The sequence below is a fragment of the Spinacia oleracea genome, chromosome 3, assembly GCF_020520425.1.
Source record: "Spinacia oleracea cultivar Varoflay chromosome 3, BTI_SOV_V1, whole genome shotgun sequence".
NCBI classification, from domain to species: Eukaryota; Viridiplantae; Streptophyta; class Magnoliopsida; order Caryophyllales; family Amaranthaceae; genus Spinacia; species Spinacia oleracea.
In genome coordinates, this window is record NC_079489.1 from 95912786 (window position 1) to 95935738 (window position 22953).

Below are 22953 nucleotides of genomic sequence, written 5' to 3' on the forward strand. Positions count from 1 at the left end.
TTATTATAATTCTAATTTAATTAATTCATATCCTAATAGGATTCCAATTCTCTTTCCATACCCCTATAAATATGTGGCCTGGGTTCACAATTTATAACGAGTTATTCAAGTATTCAAAGTGAGTTTTTGAGAGAAAAAATTCAGTCACACATCTTGCTCAAAAGTGCCGAAAATTTATAGTACCTTAGGGGCGATTCTAGTTGGTCAATCTGAAGGCGGATCCGGACGTGCTGTGGACTATCTACGGAGGGACGACACTTGGAGTCCTAAAGACTTGTTCTTGTTCGGTTAGGGCGCAGCTAGGGAAGGCACGCAACAAAGAGTATGCATCTAAACTATGCATGATGATTATGTGTAAATAATATGTATTCCTGGCTTAATGGTTGTTTCCGCATGATTTATGAATTGTCATATGTATCATAACCTAACAGTGGTATCAAGAGCCTCTTATTATTTTCATAATCTAAATTGCATGAACATGGTTAAATATTACAAATTTGCAAGAATTAAAAGGGGTGATTAATTTTCGTAATTGTTAATTAATTGCAAATTGCGTTTATTTAATTATACGTACGCAGTTTTTCGGCAGTTTCTTCGTTACTCATCCAAATCGGGTGATTTTTGTGTCAATTCCGCATGTAAAAGGCATTCTAAAATTTTGACAAAAATAGTAGTTTTCTGCCGAACCCAGAATTCTCAAATTCGAAGCCTAACTATCACTTTTCGAAGGTTTTAGTTTTTCGAATGCAAAATTTCGTAAATTTAAGATGTTAAATTAAATATTTGCGATTCTTGTTGATAAATCTTGTTTAACAAGTTTGAATATGTTTAACAAGTTTGAATGCCTAGCCTTGTTAATTATGCAATCTAATTTGTAATTATGATTAATTAGTTGAAAATTAGAATAATTTAGAATTAATTTGATTTTCATAATTAATTATAATTTAATTAGAAACCTATGATTAAAAACCACCATAAAAATTGTAAATTTATGATAAATTTTAAATTTTTATGACCTAGGCTTGAATCCATGAAATCAATTGAATAATAAATTTTCGATTTTTCGCCCTAAAATAATGAAATTAATATTAATTTATTAATTTGTCATTAATTTTAAATATAAATTTTAAATTTTTATGCGATTCGTTCATATAACTTGCACGCACAAAGCAATGGACGCTTCGTGTTACCCTTAAGGGGTGTTGTATAGTGCGGGCATGCGACGACGAGCAAGGGAGCTCGTCGCCCGTGCGGCACGAATGCAATGAACAAGGGCATGGTGCACGAGCACAAGGCAGCAGCCCTGCCTTGTGTCGTGGGCCACGAGCTATGGACGAATGGGCATGGGCGAAGGCAAGGCACGGCAGTCGCGTGTGGGCAGCAAGCGAGCTGCGCCACAACGCGCACTGCCTCGCGCAAGCGCGCGCAGCGAGCGCGCAGCGAGCGCAAGCTCGCGTGCCACGAGCGCTGCGCCCAGCGTCGATCGCGCGCAGCGAGCAATTGCTCACGCACAGCGAGCGATGGCTCGCGCACAGCGAGCGATGGCTCGCGCACAGCGAGCGATGGCTCGCGTGCATCGAGCGCTGGAGCGCGCGCAGCAAGCGCTGGCGAGCGCGCACAGCGAGCGATGGCTCGCGTGCATCGAGCGCTGGCGCGCGCGCAGCGAGCACCAACTTGTGCGATGGCTTGCGATGGGTAGATGCAGCAGCTATGCGACGAGCGCATGGGCTGCGCGCACATGGCCAGCGATGGCTGTGTGCGTGTGGCCCATGGGCGTACGATGCGTAGGGTGTTTGCATTACGATTAGATCGTTTTGAATGTTTAATTTGAAATTTTCAGTTTACGTAATTTTAATTAATTTTAAAATTAATAATTTAAATTATTTTCTTGGATTTTAATTTTGAATATTGTAATTATAATAAATTTTATTTATTCTAATTATTTTACTAAAATTAAAATCATGAATTAATTTAAATACGACTGAAATCAAATTAAAATTTTTGGATTCAATTATAAATTTATATGGGCTTTAAATTTTAATTAAATTTGTATGTTTCCGGTTAGACTTGAAATACATTTTTATGTTTAAAATTAGTAAAGCATATGAATTTATTGGTTTAAGTAGGAGCGCTTTTTAGTCATAAACTCTTCATTAGGTCTACGAATCCTTAAGGTTAAAACAACTTGATTAGAATTAATAAGGACTGAATAATTGGTAGATTATTGGTGCCCTTGATTAATTGCTGCAAATGTTTACGTGATGCATAATGTGTTTTACTAACCAGCTATGTGGGCCATTCATAATAGTGAATGGGTGAATGGTATATATTGTATATGTACTGTTTTGCAGGTTATGAAGTGACTAGTATGGCCCAAATAGGATAGAAAATATGGTCTGCGTACCATTAATTTGAATGTAATTGGTCTAAAGTACCAAAGTTGTTTTTCAATTCAAATATGGTCTGCGTACCATCAAATAGTTGTAATTAGTTTTAATTATAGCTTATCCTATTTGAAGAAAATGGTGCCTCCCACGGAGATTTTCAAGACGGACTTTGAAGTTAAAGCTTCAAGATGAAGTCGGGCCACACTAGATCACATTTATCTTATGCATGCTTTTAGTTATTTATTGATTTAAATATGTCTTAATTATGCATGAGATTGTGGCTTGATTATGTTGCATGATTAAGGATTTTAGTTCACTTAAAATCTAACCAACATAGTAAGAGCCTTAAGTTCCAAACTTAAAAATTGAGTTAAAAGGTGCCATGCCAAAATATACACTTGCTTGGATATCCTTTACATCAATCTAGTAATAGTTTTCGCTCAGCGAGGTGTTACTTATTGGTCCTAAAGGGGCAAGGTACACAAATAATTGTGAGTACATGTTAGTTTTGGTGAAACTCAACGATATAAGTAAGGAGTCCTTTTATGTCGTGGCAAAATCGATATGTTTACCTAATAAGTTCTTAGACGTACCTATCAACCAAGAATAGTTTCTAGACTATTAGCAAAAGGCTTTTGCTTACCTAAGATGTTTTAGGATTAAGTCGACAAACTGTGCTTAGTTCTTCAATGATTTTAGGATCTTAGAATCATTTTATTCACACCTGCCGGAACACATAACTTGAATAAAATGCTTAATAAACATTGAATTATGCATGTATGCTAGAATTTAAGTTTATTAAGAGAAACTGTGAATGGTTATTTATTTGTTTATTCTTTTCAATTGTAGTTTTTAATATGGCAAACAACAATCAAAACATCATCATGGGTTCTGAGCTTATGGTCAAGCTGAACCTGGCAAATTTTCTTGAATGGGAAGCTAAGCTAGTTGAAATAGTCAAACTCAATGGACTTGAGTATGTACTATCACATCCCATGCCAAGCTACTATGCCAGAGACATGACCCCTGAGAGATTTTACGCCTGGGATGCGGATCTCAAAAAGGTTATGAGTCTCATGCTGAACAATATCCCTGATGATTGGGCTAGAAGGTTTGTAGCCTATGAACCTTTTACGCTCATCAAGAATCTGAGGGATATCTGTCGTGGAAGCACGGAGGACAGGGACCTGAACGTCCATGAGTTGATTGAATCAATGTCTGGTCTAAAGGTTAGTTCTCCCAACAGGTGTTATAGGATGGAGGTCCAAGAAACACATGTTCAGCTCCTTCGCACTAAACAGAGGGTAGGCGTCCCACTGAGGTTCCATGTGGATCTTATGCGTTCATACTTTGATCGCCTAAGTCTACTAGGAACACCAATAAGCGAAAGGATGGCAGTCTCTATCTTGCTCAATTCACTACACAGTGGGTTTGGTCGCTTCAAGCAACTATACCTAAGTGAACCAAGAGAAGAAACAGTTGCAGAATTTGTTCACCTTGTCAGAAAGGCTGAAATAATACTGGACTGTGAAGCCAAAGATTTACTCAAGGCTAGAAGGAGACCGTTCAAGAAAGGTGGAAAGTCCAAGGGCAATGCTAAATCAAAGCAGGACAAGTCCACGTCAAGCTGTCTTTATTGTGATGGAATAGGCCATTACAAAAGAGAATGTCCAAAGCTAAAGGAAGATCAGAAGAACGGAACAGTCGTTCCATCTTCAGGTATTTTCGTTATAGACTGTATACTTGCTAATTCAACTTCTTGGGTATTAGATACACGTTGTGGCTCACACTTATGTTCCAATCCACAGGGACTAAAAAGAAGTAGAAAGTTAAGCAAGGGTGAAGTCGACCTACGAGTGGGAAATGGAGCACGGATTGCTGCATTAGCTGTAGGAACTTACTTTTTGTCGTTGCCCTCCGGGCTAGTTTTAGAACTGGAAGAATGTTTCCATGTTCCAAGTCTTACTAAAAAACATCATTTCAGTTTCTTGCTTAGATGCTAAGGGATTTTCCTTTTTAATAAAAGACAATAGTTGTTCGTTTTATTTTAAAGAGATGTTTTATGGATCTGCTAGGTTAGTCAATGGACTTTATTTATTAGATCACGACAAACAAGTATATAACATAAATACCAAAAAGGCCAAAAAGGATGATTCAGATCTCACCTATCTGTGGCATTGTCGATTAGGCCATATAAAATTGAAACGCTTAGAAAGACTTCAAAAGGAAGGAATTCTAGAACCATTTGACTTAGAGGATTATGGTAAATACGAATCATGTTTACTTGGCAAAATGACAAAGCAACCTTTCTCTAAAGTTGGAGAAAGAGAAAATGAACTATTGGGTTTAATCCATACAGATGTATGTGGACCAATGAGTACAAATGCTAGAGGTGGTTTCAGCTACTTTATCACTTTCACTGATGACTTCAGTAGATATGGTTATGTCTACCTAATGAAGCATAAGTCTGAATCCTTTGACAAATTCAAGGAATTTCAGAGTGAAGTAGAGAATCAATTAGGCAAGAAGATTAAGGCACTGCGGTCTGATAGAGGCGGTGAATATCTGAGCTATGAATTTGATGACCATCTGAAAGAATGTGGAATTCTATCAGAATTGACTCCTCCTGGAACACCACAATGGAACGGTGTGTCGGAACGGAGGAACAGAACCTTGCTAGACATGGTCAGGTCAATGATGGGTCAGGCCGAACTTCCATTAGAATTTTGGGGACATGCACTAAATACAGCTGCACTCACTATAAATAGAGCTCCGTCTAAAGCTGTCGAAAAGACTCCATACGAATTATGGTTTGGAAAGCCTCCAAATGTGTCTTTTCTTAAGATTTGGGGATGTGAAGTATACGTCAAACGATTAATTTCAGACAAACTTCATCCAAAATCTGACAAATGTATCCTTGTGGGCTATCCAAAGGAAACAAAGGGGTATTACTTCTACAATACATCTGAGAACAAGGTGTTTGTTGCTCGAGATGGTGTCTTTTTGGAGAAAGATCACATTTCCAAAATGACAAGTGGGAGAAAAGTAGACCTCGAAGAAATTCGAGTCGAACAACAAACTCTAGAGAATGCTCAAGATGACATTCAGGATGAAGCTCAGAGATCTTTAGAAGAATCTGGTGAGAATCATGGTCAATCTAGAAATGTTACCCCGCGTAGATCGCAAAGATATATATCTCAACCGGAAAGGTACTTAGGTATTTTGACGAACGAGAGCTATGACGTTCTATTACTTGAAAGTGATGAACCTGCGACTTACAAACAAGCTATGACGAGCCCTAGCTCCAAGCAATGGCAAGAAGCCATGCAATCTGAATTAGACTCCATGTCTGAAAACCAAGTATGGGATTTGGTCGATTTGCCAGATGGCTACCAAGCCATTGGAAGCAAATGGGTTTTCAAACTGAAAAAGGACAAGGATGGGAAACTTGAAGTTTTCAAAGCTAGATTGGTTGCAAAAGGTTACAGGCAAGTCCACGGTATGGATTACGATGAAACCTTTTCACCAGTTGCAATGCTAAAGTCTATTCGGATAATGTTAGCAATCGCTCCATATTACGATTACGAAATATGGCAGATGGATGTCAAAACTGCTTTCTTAAACGGCGTTTTAACAGAAACTGTGTTTATGACACAGCCTGAAGGTTTTGAGGATCCAAAGAATGCTAAAAAGGTATGCAAGCTAAAGAAGTCAATCTACGGATTGAAGCAGGCATCCAGGAGCTGGAATATACGTTTTGATGAAGCAGTCAGTGACTTTGGTTTCATCAAGAACGCGGACGAATCTTGTGTATACAAGAAGGTCAGTGGGAGCAAAATTGCTTTCCTAGTATTATATGTCGACGACATATTACTTATCGGAAATGACATTCCTATGTTGAACTCTGTCAAGATTTGGCTTGGGAAATGTTTTTCGATGAAAGATCTAGGAGAAGCACAGTACATATTGGGCATCAAGATTTACAGAGATAGATCTAAAAAGATGATTGGACTTAGTCAAAGCACTTATATCAATAAGGTGCTTGATAGGTTCAAGATGGCGGACTCCATGCGAGGCTACCTACCCATGTCTCATGGAATGACTCTAAGCAAGACTCAGTGCCCAAAAACACTTGATGAGCGTAGACGAATGAATGGGATTCCATATGCATCATTGATTGGTTCAATAATGTATGCTATGATATGTACACGCCCGGATGTTGCGTACGCACTCAGTGCTACGAGCAGATACCAGTCAGACCCAGGAGAGGCGCATTGGACTGCTGCGAAGAACATTCTGAAGTACCTGAAAAGGCACAAAGATGACTTCCTGGTCTATGGTGGAGATGATGAATTAATTGTTAAAGGCTATACGGACGCAAGTTTCCAAACCGACAAAGATGATTTCAGATCACAGTCTGGGTTTTTCTTCTGCCTCAACGGAGGAGCAGTAAGCTGGAAAAGTGCTAAGCAAAGCACCATTGCGGATTCTACAACTGAAGCGGGGTACATTGCTGCACATGAAGCAGCAAAGGAAGCTATATGGCTAAGGAAGTTCATAGGTGAACTCGGTGTAGTCCCCTCCATTAAAGGACCAATAGCCCTGTATTGTGATAATAACGGAGCTATTGCACAGGCAAAGGAGCCTAGACACCACCAGAGAGTCAAGCATGTACTTCGTAGATTTCACCTTCTACGAGAGTTCGTTGAAAGAAAAGAAGTCGAGATAAGCAAAATTGGTACTGATGAAAACAAATCAGATCCATTAACTAAACCTCTGCCGCAGGCGAAGCACAACTCGCACACTGCAGCTATGGGAATCAAGCATATTGGAGAATGGCTTTGATGTCTCTGTTTAATGTTTTAAAGTTTTAGAGTTTAAATCTTTGTAAAACATTATTGGTTAATCATTCACAATAAATAAAAAGAATTCATTTTTCCATTTAATTTGTGGTTTATTAAATGATGAGTCCCTTCAATTTGACGATATATTCAAGATAGACTGTCAGGACCAGTCCTGTGACTAAGAAATGTCTATCAAGTGAACTTGAATGTCAAAGGTTGAAAATGGTCTCTAGTCGGAGTTTTCTATAAAATTGGACGCATAGAAAAGGTTAGACGATTAGAATGCAAGATGACTAGTAGTTCTGTTTCTTGAACTATGTGGACATGGCAATGTCATAATCATTTGCATAGATACTTACTTGGGGAAGACTAGTATCGGACAAGACCTATGAAACTTTACTGTAAGAGATGAAAATCTGTCATAAGTAAATTTCATTAAAATTATTAGACACTAAATCCTCAATACCTGAGTGATTTGAGATTACTTGTTTGAGAACTGGTTACTTTGACGTTGACCAACCGTCGCACCGTAAAAGGAGGCTATAAAGGCAACGCTCAGGTAATCACCTATCAAACGAAGTCTAATCTCAAGATCACAAGATTGGGATTGTCCTCCCATAAATCGGGATGAGATGCTTAAAAGTTGTACAAGGCCACTCGGAGAGCTAGAAACTGTGAAATGCATGGCCGTGCTCGGATGAATCATAGGCTATGATTATCTGTTTATTTGATCAGTTGAACTCTGAAACCGAGGAACACCTCTGGACATAATAAGGATGACAACTCTTACCTTATGTTCAAGAGCAAGCATCGAGCGACAAAGGAATTAGAAAATGCACACTTGTCCCTAAGGACAAGTGGGAGACTGAAGGAAATAATGCCCTTGGTCCAAGTATGCATTCAATGTTAAGTCTAATAAATGCGGTTCAGTATTAATTAACAAGTTAATAATTCAGTGAGATCAAGTGAACTGAATGCCTAGCTAGAGGCCGCTTCAGTTCAAGTGGAATTAATGATATTAATCCACAGCTTACTCTTGACTGAACCCGTAGGGTCACACAAATAGTACGTAAACGGATCAAGTATTTAATGGCATTAAAAACTCCATCTATGGATATTCGGAATCGACGGATCTTGGTTTCAGTGGGAGCTGAGATCGTCACAGGCAAGAAATGAATACTCCGGAAACGATGATATTGCCGGAAACGGAAATATGGATCGTATCGGAAATATAAATATTATCCAAGTCGTAGATGTTGCCGGAAACGGAAACATGGTACGTATCGGGAAATATTATCGGAAATGGAAATATTGCCGGAATCGGAAATATTGCCGGAAACGGAAATATTGTCAGAATCGGAAATATTATCGGAATCGGAAAATAATTCCGGAAACGGAAATATTAAATATTTGTTCGAAACGGAAATTAATTCCGGAATCGAAAATATTAAATATTGTTCGTATCGGAAATATATTCCGGAATCGGGAATTTAATCGGAAGCGTATCGTACGAATAAGCATCGGACGAGGCCTGCCGGACGAGGGCCCAGCACGAAGCCAGGCCATCGCCCAGCAAGCCAAGCGCGCCACACGAACAGCCAAGGCCACGCCAGGCCCAGCGCAAGGCCAGGCCCAGCAGGCCGTGGCAGCGCGCGCAGCTGCGAGCAGTGGGCTGCGAGCATTGCTGCAGCTCGCGTGGGCTTGTAGCTCGCGTGGGCCGTGCGGCCGTGTGGGCTGTGCGCGGGCATGGCCTGCACGCTTGCGGGTCATGCTCGCGTAAGTGTTTGTGTTCGCATACGAAACCTAAAACGTGCAGAATTCGTTTAATGATTAAATTCCTAATTCTATTTGATAAATTAATTAAATAAGAGTTTTATTATAATTCTAATTTAATTAATTCGTATCCTAATAGGATTCCAATTCTCTTTCCATACCCCTATAAATATGTGGCCTGGGTTCACAATTTATAACGAGTTATTCAAGTATTCAAAGTGAGTTTTTGAGAGAAAAAATTCAGTCACACATCTTGCTCAAAAGTGACGAAAATTTATAGTACCTTAGGGGTGATTCTAGTTGTTCAATCTTAAGGCGGATCCGGACGTGCTGTGGACTATCTACGGAGGGATGACACTTGGAGTCCTAAAGACTTGTTCTTGTTCGGTTAGGGCGCAGCTAGGGAAGGCACGCAACAAAGAGTATGCATCTAAACTATGCTAAATGATTATGTGTAAATAATATGTATTCCTGGCTTAATGGTTGTTTCCGCATGATTTATGAATTGTCATATGTATCATAACCTAACATAGAAAACATTAGACGACTAGAATGCAAGATGACTAGTAGTTCTGTTTCTTGAACTATGTGGACATGGCAATGTCATAATCATTTGTATAGATACTTACCTTGGGAAGACTAGTATCGGACAGACCTATGAAACTTTACTGTAAGAGATGAAAATCTGTCATAAGTAAATTTCATTAAAATTATTAGACACTAAATCCTCAATACCTGAGTGATTTGAGATTACTTGTTTGAGAATTGGTTGCTTTGACGTTGACCAACCGTCGCACCGTAAAAGGAGGCTATAAAGGCAACGCTCAGGTAATCACCTATCAAACGAAGTCTAATCTCAAGATCGCAAGATTGGGATTGTCCTCCCATAAATCGGGATGAGATGCTTAAAAGTTGTACAAGGCCACTCGGAGAGCTAGAAACTGTAAAATGCATGGCCGTGCTCGGATGAATCATAGGCTATGATTATCTGATTATTTGATCAGTTGAACTCTGAAACCGAGAAACACCTCTGGACATAATAAGGATGACAACACTTACCTTATGTTCAAGAGCAAGCATCGAGCGACAAAGGAATTAGGTAATGCACACTTGTCCCTAAGGACAAGTGGGAGACTGAAGGAAATAATGCCCTTGGTCCAAGTATGCATATAATATTAAGTCTAATAAATACAGTTCAGTATTAATTAACAAGTTAATAATTCAGTGAGATCAAGTGAACTGAATGCCTAGCTAGAGGCCGCTTCAGTTCAAGTGGAATTAATGATATTAATCCACAGCTTACTCTTGACTGAACCCGTAGGGTCACACAAATAGTACGTAAACGGATCAAGTATTTAATGGCATTAAATACTACATCTATGGATATTCGGAATCGACGGATCTTGGTTTCAGTGGGAGCTGAGATCGTCACAAGCAAGAAATGTATACTCCGGAAACGATGATATTACCGGAAACGGAAATATGGATCGTATCGGAAATATAAATATTATCCAAGTCGTAAATGTTGCCCGAAACGGAAACATGGTACGTGTCGGAAAATATTAATGGAAATGGGAATATTGCCGGAATCGGAAATATTGCCTGAAACGGAAGTATTGTCAGAATCGGAAATATTATCGGAATCGGAAAATAATTCCGGAAACGGAAATATTAAATATTTGTTCGAAACGGAAATTCATTCCGGAATCGGAAATATTAAATATTGTTCGTAACGGAAATAAATACCGGAATCGGGAATTTAATCGGAAGCGTGTCGTACGAATTAGCATCGGACGAGGCCTGCCATACGAAGGCCCAGCACAAAGCCGGACCATCACCCAGCAAGCCAGCGCGCCACAACGCACCAGCCAAGGCTGCGCCAGGCCCACCGCAAGGCAGGCCTAGCGCGCGCCAAGGCTGCGGCAGCGTGTGGGCCTCGTGGCAATGGGCTGCGATAGCTCGCGGGCTGCGCGCGTGCGCATGGCGCCCCTCGTGGGCTGCTGTGCGTGCGTGTGTGTGTTTGTGTTCATATAAGAATCCTAAAGCTATCAGGATTCGATATATGATTAAATTCCTAATCCCAACAGAATAAATTAATTAAATAAGAGTTCTACTAGGATTCTAGTTTAATTAATTCGTATCCTAGTAGGATTCCAGTTCCATTTCCATACCTCTATAAATAGGTGCCTAGGGTCATAATTTATAGACACAATTGAATTATTCTAAAGGTAAGATTTTGAAGAAAAATCAGCCATACACTTGCACCTAATAGCCGAAATTCCTAAGCTACCTTAAGGGCGATTCTAGTTGGTCAAGCTTAAGGCGGATCCGGACGTGCTGTGGACTATCTACGGAGGGACGACACTTGGAGTCCTAAAGACTTGTTCTTGTTCGGTTTGGGCGCAGCTAGGGAGGGCACGCAACAAAGTGTATGCATCTAAACTATGCTAAATGATTATGTGTAAATAATATGCTTTCCTGGCTTTATGGTTTTTCCGCATGATTTATGTTTTGTCATATGAATCATAACCTAACATAATGAAGATTAGATTGCAAGTGTTTATAGTTCTTTTTCTTGAACTAGATGGACTGGATGTCAGAAATCATTTGCATAGATACTTATTGTATCTTGTATCGGATTGACCATGAGAACACTTTAAGAGATTAAAGTCATGCCATAGGTAGTTCTCATTAATGGTGATTAGAAACCGTTCCTCAAAACATGAGCGATTATGTCTGCTCGTTTGAGAATTAGTTAGCTTTGATACTAGCTAAACGTCGCACCGTATAAGGAGGCTTTAAAAGCAGTTATTGGGCGTACTATGAATCAAAGTGAGTGTTCATAGATTGCAAGAATGGATTGTCCTCCTATCTTTGATAGGATATGGTGTTGTTGTGTAACAAGGCCTCTCGGAGAGTTAGATACTGTAAAATGCATGGCCGTGCTCATAATGGTTAGGCTTAACCTTCTGCAAAAGTTTGACAGTTGAACTCTGTAATCCGAGAAACACTTCTAGACCTAATAAGGATGGCTTGGATCTTACCTTATGTTCAGTAAGTAACACTAAGTGACAAAGGAATGTGGATGCACACTTGTTTGAATGACAAGTCGGAGATTGAAGGAAATATGTCCTTCACCCAAGTTGCATTAAGTCTAATACCAAGGTTCAGATTAATTGCGAACAATTAATTCAGTGAGATCAAGTGATCGGAACAGCTAGCTGGATCAATGCTTCCGATCAGTGAGTTCTAATGAATATTAAGCTCACAACTTACTCTTGACTGATCCTACAAGGTCACACCAATGGCATGTAACAGATCACCGGATTAAATGAATCGAAAAATTCATTTAATAGCTTTTCGGGAATTAGTTGGAAAACGTATTATACGATACGACCTTGTATCGGAATCGTATATCGTATCGTGAATATTCGTAAGCTAGGCGAAACGAATAAATCGTATCGTACGACGGTGATTCGTCGTATACGAAACGATAAATAATATATCGGAAATATATTAATCGCGGATACGAGGAGGCAACGCTGCCAGCCCAACGAGCCAAGGCGCGCAAGCGCGCAAGGCCCACTAGGCGTAGCAGGGAGCCAGCGCGCAAGGCCCATGCCTTGGCTGGGCGCGCGCGCATGTGAGGAGTAGCAGCAGCAGCGCACACAGCGCGGCCCAAGGCCCAGCGCCTGTGTGGTGCGCGCGTATGGGCTTGTTGTCCGGTTCTTGCCCTTGTGGCTTGGCCGGATAGTATTATAACCTAAGGGGTTATAATATTATTCTACACAAGTTTTCCTAACCTAATACACAATTCAGCCACACACATCAAACCCTAAGGAGGAGAGAGAAACCCTAATTCTCTCTCAGCCTCCATGGATGTGTTCTTCCCAAAAGCACAAACTCTTGAATGATTGTCTAAAGTACGATTATCAAGACGGATCTGAACATGTCGGTGAACCAAGTAGAGGAACGACAAGTGGAGTTCTTTGTTCGTGTTCGTTGACATATTATTGTGGAAAACACGCTTATAATGTAAGTTTGCTTAATCTGTTCTTTATACATGTTTCCTGGCTTTGGGGATTGTTCCGCACATGTTATTATGTTTAACTGTATTCCCCTACACTTTTCGTATGTTTTTTATAAGTTTCTTTCCATCTTGTGCTTTATAGGTGATTATGGTGAAATATGATGGAAAACAAGTAGAATTGAGCCAAAAAAGGGGATGCGCGACCGAAAGAAGTTCGTGCGCCCGAACAGAGGAGAGCTGTGGACACTAAGGAAGATGCAGCTTTGTGCGACCGAACAGCCCTTTTTGTTCGATCGCACAAATTGGATTTTGGAGACAGAATGCCCCAATTTTGGTAAACGGCCGCACAAGAATTTGTGCGCCGACACATGATTAGCTGTTCGACCAAACTAAAATTCGAAGAAGACATGGGCCAAGAAAAGCTCATTCGACCGAACAAGATTTCCTGTTCGGTCGCACATGACGAAGGAGTTTGTCTTCGCTTCGTTTGCTCGCACAAGATGAAAAGTTTGCTCGAATTTGCTTTATCTGTTCGATCGCACAAAGGGTATGTGCGACCGAACACTTGCGCGGGCTGCAGATTTTCGAATTAATGCTTATATTTGGGGAAACTTATAATTAGATTTTTCATTTTAATTTTAGAACATTCAATTTTAGATTAACATTTTTAGAATTCCTAAATACATTTTCAGCATTTTCTAGAGAGAGAAACTCCTTGCTTTGAAGCTTCAAATTGTAATTTCTTCAACTCTCTTTCAATTTCTTGCAATTTCAATTCAAATTCTTAGTTCCTTATTCTTGCTATTTTGCTATTGTTCTTTAATTGCTCTTAATTCTTGAATTCCTCTTTGCTTTGATTTTAGTTTCATTGATTCTCAATTCTTTAATTGATTTTGCAATTGAATGTTCTACTCTTTGATTCCTTCTTAAGCTTTCTACTCTTTCAATTACATGATTACTTGTCTAGATCTCATGAATGTCCTAATTTCAAGCATGTGTAGTGAGTAGTCTTAGGTTAGGGGAAAAGGGTAGAATCTAGGGGTTTAATTAGGGGAAATTGATTGTTGAATGTTGATTGATTGATGTAATTAAGTTTGATTTGGTGATAGGATATCCATGCCTAATTGAGTGGTAGCTGCAAATACTATTTGATTGGATTGGATTGGATTGCATAGGCTAGGTTTGGCAAGACATTGTGAGCCTAATTCGTGCAAGTGAATAGTAGTTCCTATTATATGCAAGTGGTCTAGTTTAGGATTAGGCGAAATCTCTTCCATAGACTAGATACTTCGCGTGCCCCATCCGAGAGGTGGCGGGCACGTCATTCGATTCTATTCCCCTATGCACTAAGTTGTTATATCATCTTGATTGCTTGATTGTTTAGATCGTTTCCCCCGATTTCCCTAGGCTATCCCCGACTCCCTAGCATTTCCTATATTTATAATTCGTTTAATTGTTAGCTTTAGTTTTCTTAGAATATAATTCAAACCAACTTTTGTCCAAACTAGCTTAACGCCTTGACTCAATGCACACCGTTTCTATGGGACGATCCCTATACTTGCCGCTATAGTCCATATAGCCGGTTAGTTAGTGGTTTATAAATTTTGTTTGGTCGGGTGGTTTTCTTTTCAACGATGAGCCTTATCAGGCTTCAAGGCGTCGAGTGACATCATTGGATGAACTTGGGTTTGTCGTCATGGTGAATAGGTGGTTTACTTTTAGTGAGTGGGTGAGATTATCAGGCTATTCTTGATTGTTAGCCCCACGGTGGGCGCCAAGTTATTTTGGACGAATTCTGCCATGGGTTGAACTCGTCGAAAGGAGGTGATAACAATCTGAACAAGTGAGATAACACTAACATGGCAAGAAGCAAGTTCAGAGAAATGAGAGTAGTATATTATTGAGCATTATGGGTAACACATAACCAACGAGCCTTACAATGATCATTTTATACATCATCACCTAACTTGTAACGTAAAACAATGATTAATACAAATGTAATGACCCGACTCCATGATTTATGCCATGTCATTCAATGTTGTAACCGTCGTCGTCTTTTAGTTGTTTGCCTTGACAATTAAGTGTCTTTACCCTTTCTATTGCCTTGTTGGCCGCCAGGTGATCTTTGAGTAGGTCTGCCTTGCCACGTCACGGTGTGGACATTTTCCCTCCTAACAAATACTCTGTATGCATATTCCAAACAAATAGAGTTGTTTATTGCTTGGATAAAATTCAAGTTGTGAGGAACAAAATCCATTTATGTCTTATTTGAATGTGACTTCATATGCAATGTTGCACCAATTTCAAGTACGTACAATTCTATACTTGTACGGAAAATATTATAGATTACCATAATCAATCATCTATCAATTAACTGAATTATCAATTACTCCGTACTAAATTTAATAAGCGCATTTGTCGACAAAATTAAAGATAAAACTAGCTCTATTAATAGGGGAATGAGAGTATATATCCTATATATGTAATACCGCTGGTGTTGAAATTAAAAAATAAAACTATTTAACTAGAAAATATAACAATTTGATTAGAAAGTGTAGCTATTTTATTAAAAAGTATATAATAGTAGTAGAATGTAACTATTTTAACATTAAGCAACTATTTAATTAAAAAGTATAATTATTAGATAAAAATTAAGTCTTATACATAAGACCATCTTATATAAATTTTTGTAGTATAATGAAGTGTTCGCTCACAAACACACGTTAGGAAAATCGTATAACCAATTAACTTTTCATTTAGTGTTCACGTTGCTAATACATGGTAACTAGACCTGGTTATTGGACAGGGTAGTCCAATAGATATAGGGTTAGGGTCAAGTTAATAGGGCTTTTATTGGGCAGGGCTCTTATTGGACATGGCCTTTATTGGACAGGGTCATTATAGGGTCAAACTTATACTACAATTATTTTGAAAATTAAAATAGTAATGATACAAAAAATTACGTGTATAGTTTCGTATTTACTTGTACTTGCACATGGCTCTTTTGTTTTTCATTTTTCATTCCTCGTTTATTGACCCGCCCTCTAATGACCCGCTATTGACCCACGACCCGCTTTTGACCCGCCCATTATCGACCCGCTAAAAATGACCCTTTCAATACCCGACCCTCTTTTGACCCGCACCGACCCTGACCCGCCCCGCCCGATTACCAGGTCTAATGGTAACCATTTGAAATCTTTATAAAAATAGATCACCCTAAATTAATAAAACTAGAATGGAAAGTTGAGGTACAACACTGCTATATAGAAGCTAACAGGGCGGCAGATTGGCTAGCAAACTATGGTGTTGGGCTGAACCCCAAGCTCATGATCATGGAGGCGGCCACGCAGGATCTTCGAGCCGTTTCATTGGAGGAGCTGAGTGGGATTACACTGCTTAGACGAGTTCCTGCAATAGCTGCATGAGGTTGCGGAACTTGGATGGCACTGCTGCTGTTTTAGTTTTTGTTTTGCTTTCAGTTTGTTTTCAGTTTCTGTCTCTTTTCCTTTTCAGTGTAATGTTTTGATTTATTTTATGGAAACTCTCCTCTTTTGCAACAAAAAAAAAAAACATTGTAATTAATTATTGGCACTATCAAAATGGAATTTGTGAAAAGTTAGATACTAAGTACTTCCTCTGTCTTTTTAGGTGACAAAATTATTTAGGCACGTTTGCGAATACACGATTTAAAACATTAATACTTTCAATTATGGATAAGAAAATATTATAAAAGTTGATATTTTTAAAAATATTTATTGAAACAAGTCTAATAAGATCCAACATCAAAATATTTATTCTTAAATATAATCACAAAAGAAAATCAACGGAACTTGTGTAAATAGTATTAAATTCTAATTATATTGTGTCATCTAATCAGAAATGGAGAAAGTATTAAATTTGTGATCTGCATAGGAATTTGCAAATTTGTGACCATCTTATATAAATGTTTGGTATCACACACATGTTTTAACAAATAATTAATGTTATTTTTTTTTTTACTTAAATAATGCAAATTACGTTTATCAACAATGTTTTATTTTTATCCAAAATCTGACATTGAGAAAGTGAGAAAGTGAGAAAGATCTTTTGGGATTCGGTATCAACGGAGTGGCACTCCTAATGACAATCTTAAATCGGAGATTTTAATGCATGACACTACTAGAAAAATTGCATACAGGGGCAAGTCAATATTGCCTCTAAAAACAGAGATGTAACCTCTAATGAGTTTTTGATTGGTGCCCCATTGTAAAATTGAGAGACATAATGCCCTATTGAATATGAGTGACTAAAATAATCATTAGCCACGATCTCTGACATAATATTAGGATCGTGTATATTACAATATAAAATAAAATATTTCAAATGTAAGAATTAAAAATGCAGTTTAAACGGAGTACGTAATTAAGGAACAAAACTGGATGGAAAATTTTGCTTTTATTTTTTATTTTTTTGCATATGCTAAACAAACGACGGAGGAAGTGTTGTTTGCATTTGCATTTGCATGCATGTGTTGTACTCCCTCTGTCCCTTAATACTCGCACCGGTTTGACCGATGCGGAGTTTAAAACATTTGAATTGACTTATTAATTTAATGAGTGTTTGTTGATAGTGGGGTATTTTTTAATATAGTTAGTGGGAAATGTGTAAGGGGTAGGGAGTGGTGAGTGAGGGGTGTTGATTTTTAAATGATTTTTTGTAGGGAATAGGGGTGTAGGTGGGGTAGTAGGTAAGTGTGAGAAATAATATAATATTGATAACGATTTCCATTTATAGAAGCGGTGCAAGTATTAAGGGACGGTCCGAAAAGAAAAGCGGTGCAAGTATTAAGGGACGGAGAGAGTATATAAAAAGCAAGTACAGTATAATACAAACAACAAAATGCCACAAACGTTGATACATGATTCCCATCATTATCTCTTACCCTTATCCTTCTCGGACTTAATTGGATCCACTCTCTCTTTCTCTTTCTATTTCTTTCTCTCTAGCGTGGTCCATATTTTCATCTTGCTTGGGTGATTTTCAGCACTGCTTAAACAAGCTCAGTCATGTACACTTCTATCACTTTTAGTGAACAAACTGTGACCTCTTATCTGCATTTAATTTTTTCTATATATATATATATATATATATATATATATATATATATATATATATATATATATATATATATGTGAGATATATGATCATAATAATGCTTTGGCAGAATGGAGGGTCCAGCCAGTTCGGGTTCGGCCCAAATTACTTCAAATTCCACTACAATACAATCGGGTTTTTGCAACTGAAAAAATTATTCTCAAAATCAATGAATTCCGTCGCAAAAATGAAATTGTGACTGAAGAGACGAGATATTGGGCCGTCGTAGAAATTCTTATCGCAATTCTTTTCTACTACAATTTTTTTGGTAGTCGCAACGTTTGCGACGGATTGGCGACGGCCTTGCTATTACTATTTTGCATCTATTTTTAAAAGTGTTCCGACTACAGAAAACATTATCCCACCAAATTACGATGGTTTTGCGACGATTACACTTTTTTGGAAAAAATTGACAATGGCGGTCCAAACTATGAACATTAATCTTTAAAAGATTATAAGTACAAATTATTACAGGTAAGTCCCAACTATGGGGGATGTTAAATTCGCGTAGACCTTTTTACCGGTGACTGTTGTGTAAATCAAACCATTGTAATTTTTCAGCGCGTCTCCTGTGAAACCAGTCACACCATCAACTTGATGGTGTGACGAGTGCGAAACCAATAGCGTACCTCCCCTAAAACTATATAAAAAAAAAGTAACAGATCTAAACTATAGAAGTAACATATCTAAACTAAAAAATACCTCCTCTAAAATTATTAAAAAAATAAGTAACATGTCTAAATTATAGAAGTAACATACCTAAACTAAAAATGTACCTCCCCTAAAACTATTCTGTATAAAAAAAAAGTAACATGTCTAAACTATAGAAGTAACATACCTAAACTAAAAAAGTACTTCATCTAAAATTATAAAAAAAAAGTAACATGTCTAAACTATAGAAATAACATACCTAAACTAAAAAAAATACCTCCTCTAAAATTATTTTAAAAAAAGTATCATGTCTAAACTATAGAAGTAATATACCTAAATTAAGAAGGTATCTCCCCTAAAACTACTCCGTATAAAAAAAGTAACATGTATAAACTATAGAAGTAACATACCTAAACTAAAAAAAGTATTTACTCTAAAATTATCAAAAAAAAGTAACATGTCTAAACTATAGAAGTAACATACCTAAACTAAGAAGGTATCTCTCCTAAAACTATTCCGTATTAAAAAAAAAAGTAACATGTATAAACTATAGAAGTAAAATACCTAAACTAAAAAAGTACCTTCTCTAAAATTATTTAAAAAAGTAACATGTCTAAACTATACATGTAATATACCTAAATTCGCAAGTGTGAACTGGTCTCACCATCAATTGATGGTGAGGACAGTCTCATATAAGAATTTTGGGTAATTTTTTATAAAATTTTAAAATTTACCTTTTCTTGTCCCCAAATTAATTGAATTCAGATTACCTAAGGCACATGTTTTCTTTTTCCTCCCATATATTTTCTCCAACTCACCTTCTTCACCCACCGTCCATCAATCATCCACCATTTGCTTTGACACAAACCCTTTGACACAAACAAAACAAATTTAAGTTCAAAAATTTAATCATCCCATTGACACAAACCCCAATTTAAGTTCAAAAATTTAATCATCCCATTGACACAAACCCCGTCCCCACCATAAAATTCCCTCCCAGTTATAAAAAATACCCCAAATTCTCTCTCCTCTTCACCTCCTTGACATCCGTTCATCGTCACTACCTTATTCTTTCATCTCCTTTGCCTTCTTAGTTTTCTTTTATCAAAGGATGAGTGCAAGGCGAGGTGAGAGAGATGAGTGTTAAAGGCAAAAAGGAAAGTAAAGTGAAGGCGAGGTGAGAGAGATGAGTGTTAAAGGCAAAAAGGCAAGTGAAGTGAAGAGTGTTAAACAGATAGTAAAAGCTTAATTTCTTACTAACGTGTAATATAGGATTTTAATCTTCTGATTTTGTTAGTAATTAGGAAAAAAATTCGAATTTGTAAAATTGAAATTCCATGATTGTCAATGTCAAGAACTAGAAATTTTCCTACTTTTCTTAATCAATTAGTAGCGAAATTTGATAATTTTTTGTCATTTTGTGACATTTATAGTCTTTTCTATTACGTGACATCTTCTTCACAGTCATCAGCACAGCGGTAATGTTGTTACTATACTTCAAATCGATTTCGGTTAGAGGCGCCCTTACATTTGAAAAAGAAGAGTCAGCTGATCTTGGGGTAACCTCCACTAAAACTAGAAAAAGAAAATGAGTAAAAATCTAGGGGGGAAAAATAAGAAGAAGAAGAAGAAGAAGGAAGTAACAGAGCAGATCAACACGGAAGGAATTGTCGAAGAAGAAGAACTAGGGTGTGGGTTTTAATTTAAAAGGGAGGGTAGATCTTAAGCGGGTGGGTTTTTTTTTTAAATGGGCGGGTGTAGGGTTTTTTTTTTGTATTTGCTCTTGTATTGGTATTTTTCGTATTTCGTATAGCTTGTACATTGAATTTTGTATGTAAGTTATGAGAGCTTGATGAATCTTGTTTAAGACTCATCAAGCTCTCTAACTTGTTAAATTTGTCAAGTATGTGATTAACTAGATTTGACTTGATCTTATCAATCCCACCCCTAAAAGAGGAGTCAAATTCTAGGTTTACACAAGTGATGTAATTGAATTTTGAACATAGAAAAATAAAAGCTCAAAATATAAAAAAAAGTGCGCAAAATACCCCTACGGCCTTCAAAATTTTGAACATTGACAGAGTCGCCACCAAACATATTAAGGTTCCAGTTTGGAAGGACCAAAGTTGACTCTTCTTGGACAAGGCATTGAATCTTGAAACATAATGTGTGAGATTCGGGCACGGGAACAAACCGCTTATTTTAGGAGGCTTTAGAATCACATTCAAACACAAGACAAGGATTGTTTTACGAAATCCTAATCTAGGTTGGTTGAATCATGAATTTAGAATCATTGAAATTGCTACTTGTACATGGTCACTTTGCTTTAAAGTTAGTTCCGGGAACCTAAGGCCGGTTTGTCCAAAAATTATCTTTGTTAAGCGTAATGTAACCTTTTGTATATTGTTGTATTTAGCATGTTGGGTGATGAAAGCAATAAAAACGTAAAGCATCATTACAAATAGAAAATGAATAATTGAAATGCGTACAACACCGTTTAGGTGCAAAACCACATCGCCTTGAAAAGGCGAGTATATGGTGCGGTATTGATGTTGCGATATTGAAATTGCGATATTGAAATAGTATTATTGTATTTGATACCCGAACGCCAAGCAACTTCTTAATAATAAGTGTGCCCGACACGGATTCAATTCTCTAAAAAATCTTAACTTTAGATGAGCTTCTCATCTTGAAGTATCCTTGATTTTGAATATCGAAATAAAATTTGAAATAAAACGTGAACTTGAATATAGAACTTGATTATTGAATTTAGCAGTCTTTGTTCTTAAAGATTAGACATTTCCATGTTAAAGGCCTCGCCTTTAATATGCTCAATTGCTTGAAATTGATTCTAGTTTAAAGAGAAGTTGATCTTATTTAAACATCATTGATCATGAATATTGAATGTAGAACTTGAATATTGAAAATAGAAATTTTGATGATCATGTGTTCTAGTTTGGAAAAGGGTTTGCACTTTTCCAAACATCCTTGAACTTTCATAAAGTTAAAGCTTTTTGAAGATTTGAATGATGATTGTTGTAAGGAACACTTTCAAGAATGAAAGCCTGAACTTACTAATCATATGTTTTGAAAACTAAGCATAAAGGTTGAAACTTGAAACTTGTAAAGGGAGTTTGAAAGATCATTTGAGGGGGGTTTCAAGTATAAAATCCCCTCAAAGGTTAGTCCTATTGTGACATTTCCTAGTTAAAGTGAGTATGAACATCACAAGAACATCATGGGATTAGTAAACTTGAAATAAGAAAGGTAGAAAATTGGATTAAATCATGGTGTTTATATTAGGGATTCGGTTTTACCTTGCTAGATTTAGGCTAGATTTTCGATTTGTACTCCCAATTGCTTTGATATTTGGAAAAAATATAGGAAAAATTAAAGGTTTTTGAAGATTGAATTTGTGTTTGAATTTGAGAGGAAAAATTTGTATTACAACGTTTTATTAAATTTTCCTCCTCCAAATCTGGTGGAAATGAAGGGTTTAAATAGGGGATTAATCTGCTAAAAAAAAAACCACGTCAGCGCCTGGCGCTGTTGACGTGTCGTAAGTGCCGCCAAAAGAAGGACGATGACGCCGTCCTTCTTGTACCGGGGGGGGGGGGGGGGGTTGTACCTATGTACAATCTTGGAGCGTAGTATTTTCTTGGTGGTTAAGGCAAGAACTTGCGACTAAAAACCCATCTTTTGAGTTCGTGATTTGCATTTGGACTCGGTTTTACGGGACGGGGCCCTGCATGGTCGGTTTTGTGGGTCGGCGCCCGATTTTGGATTTCTTATTGGCATTTTGATTGGAAATGGCCTTGTAAAACCAATGGAGAGGTCCATTAAGTGAGGTTGTTTTTAGATTTTGAACTTGAATTTTGTACCTAGTTCAGAAATGGGAACGGGCTCGGGAATTGGACCTTGGATTTTTTATTTTGGAATACATCTTAGCAATTGGGACTTCCGCACGGAGTGTTACCAACCAGCTAGCAAGGATAATGGTTTCGTCATCATCCCATTAGGGGAGACACGAATTAGGTGTCTACAGAAGCCCCCACATTGACTGAACGTTCGATTAGGAAAGCGAAAGTTGACAAGTGTTTTTCGCGTCGTTATACGAATTCACACAATCAAACAA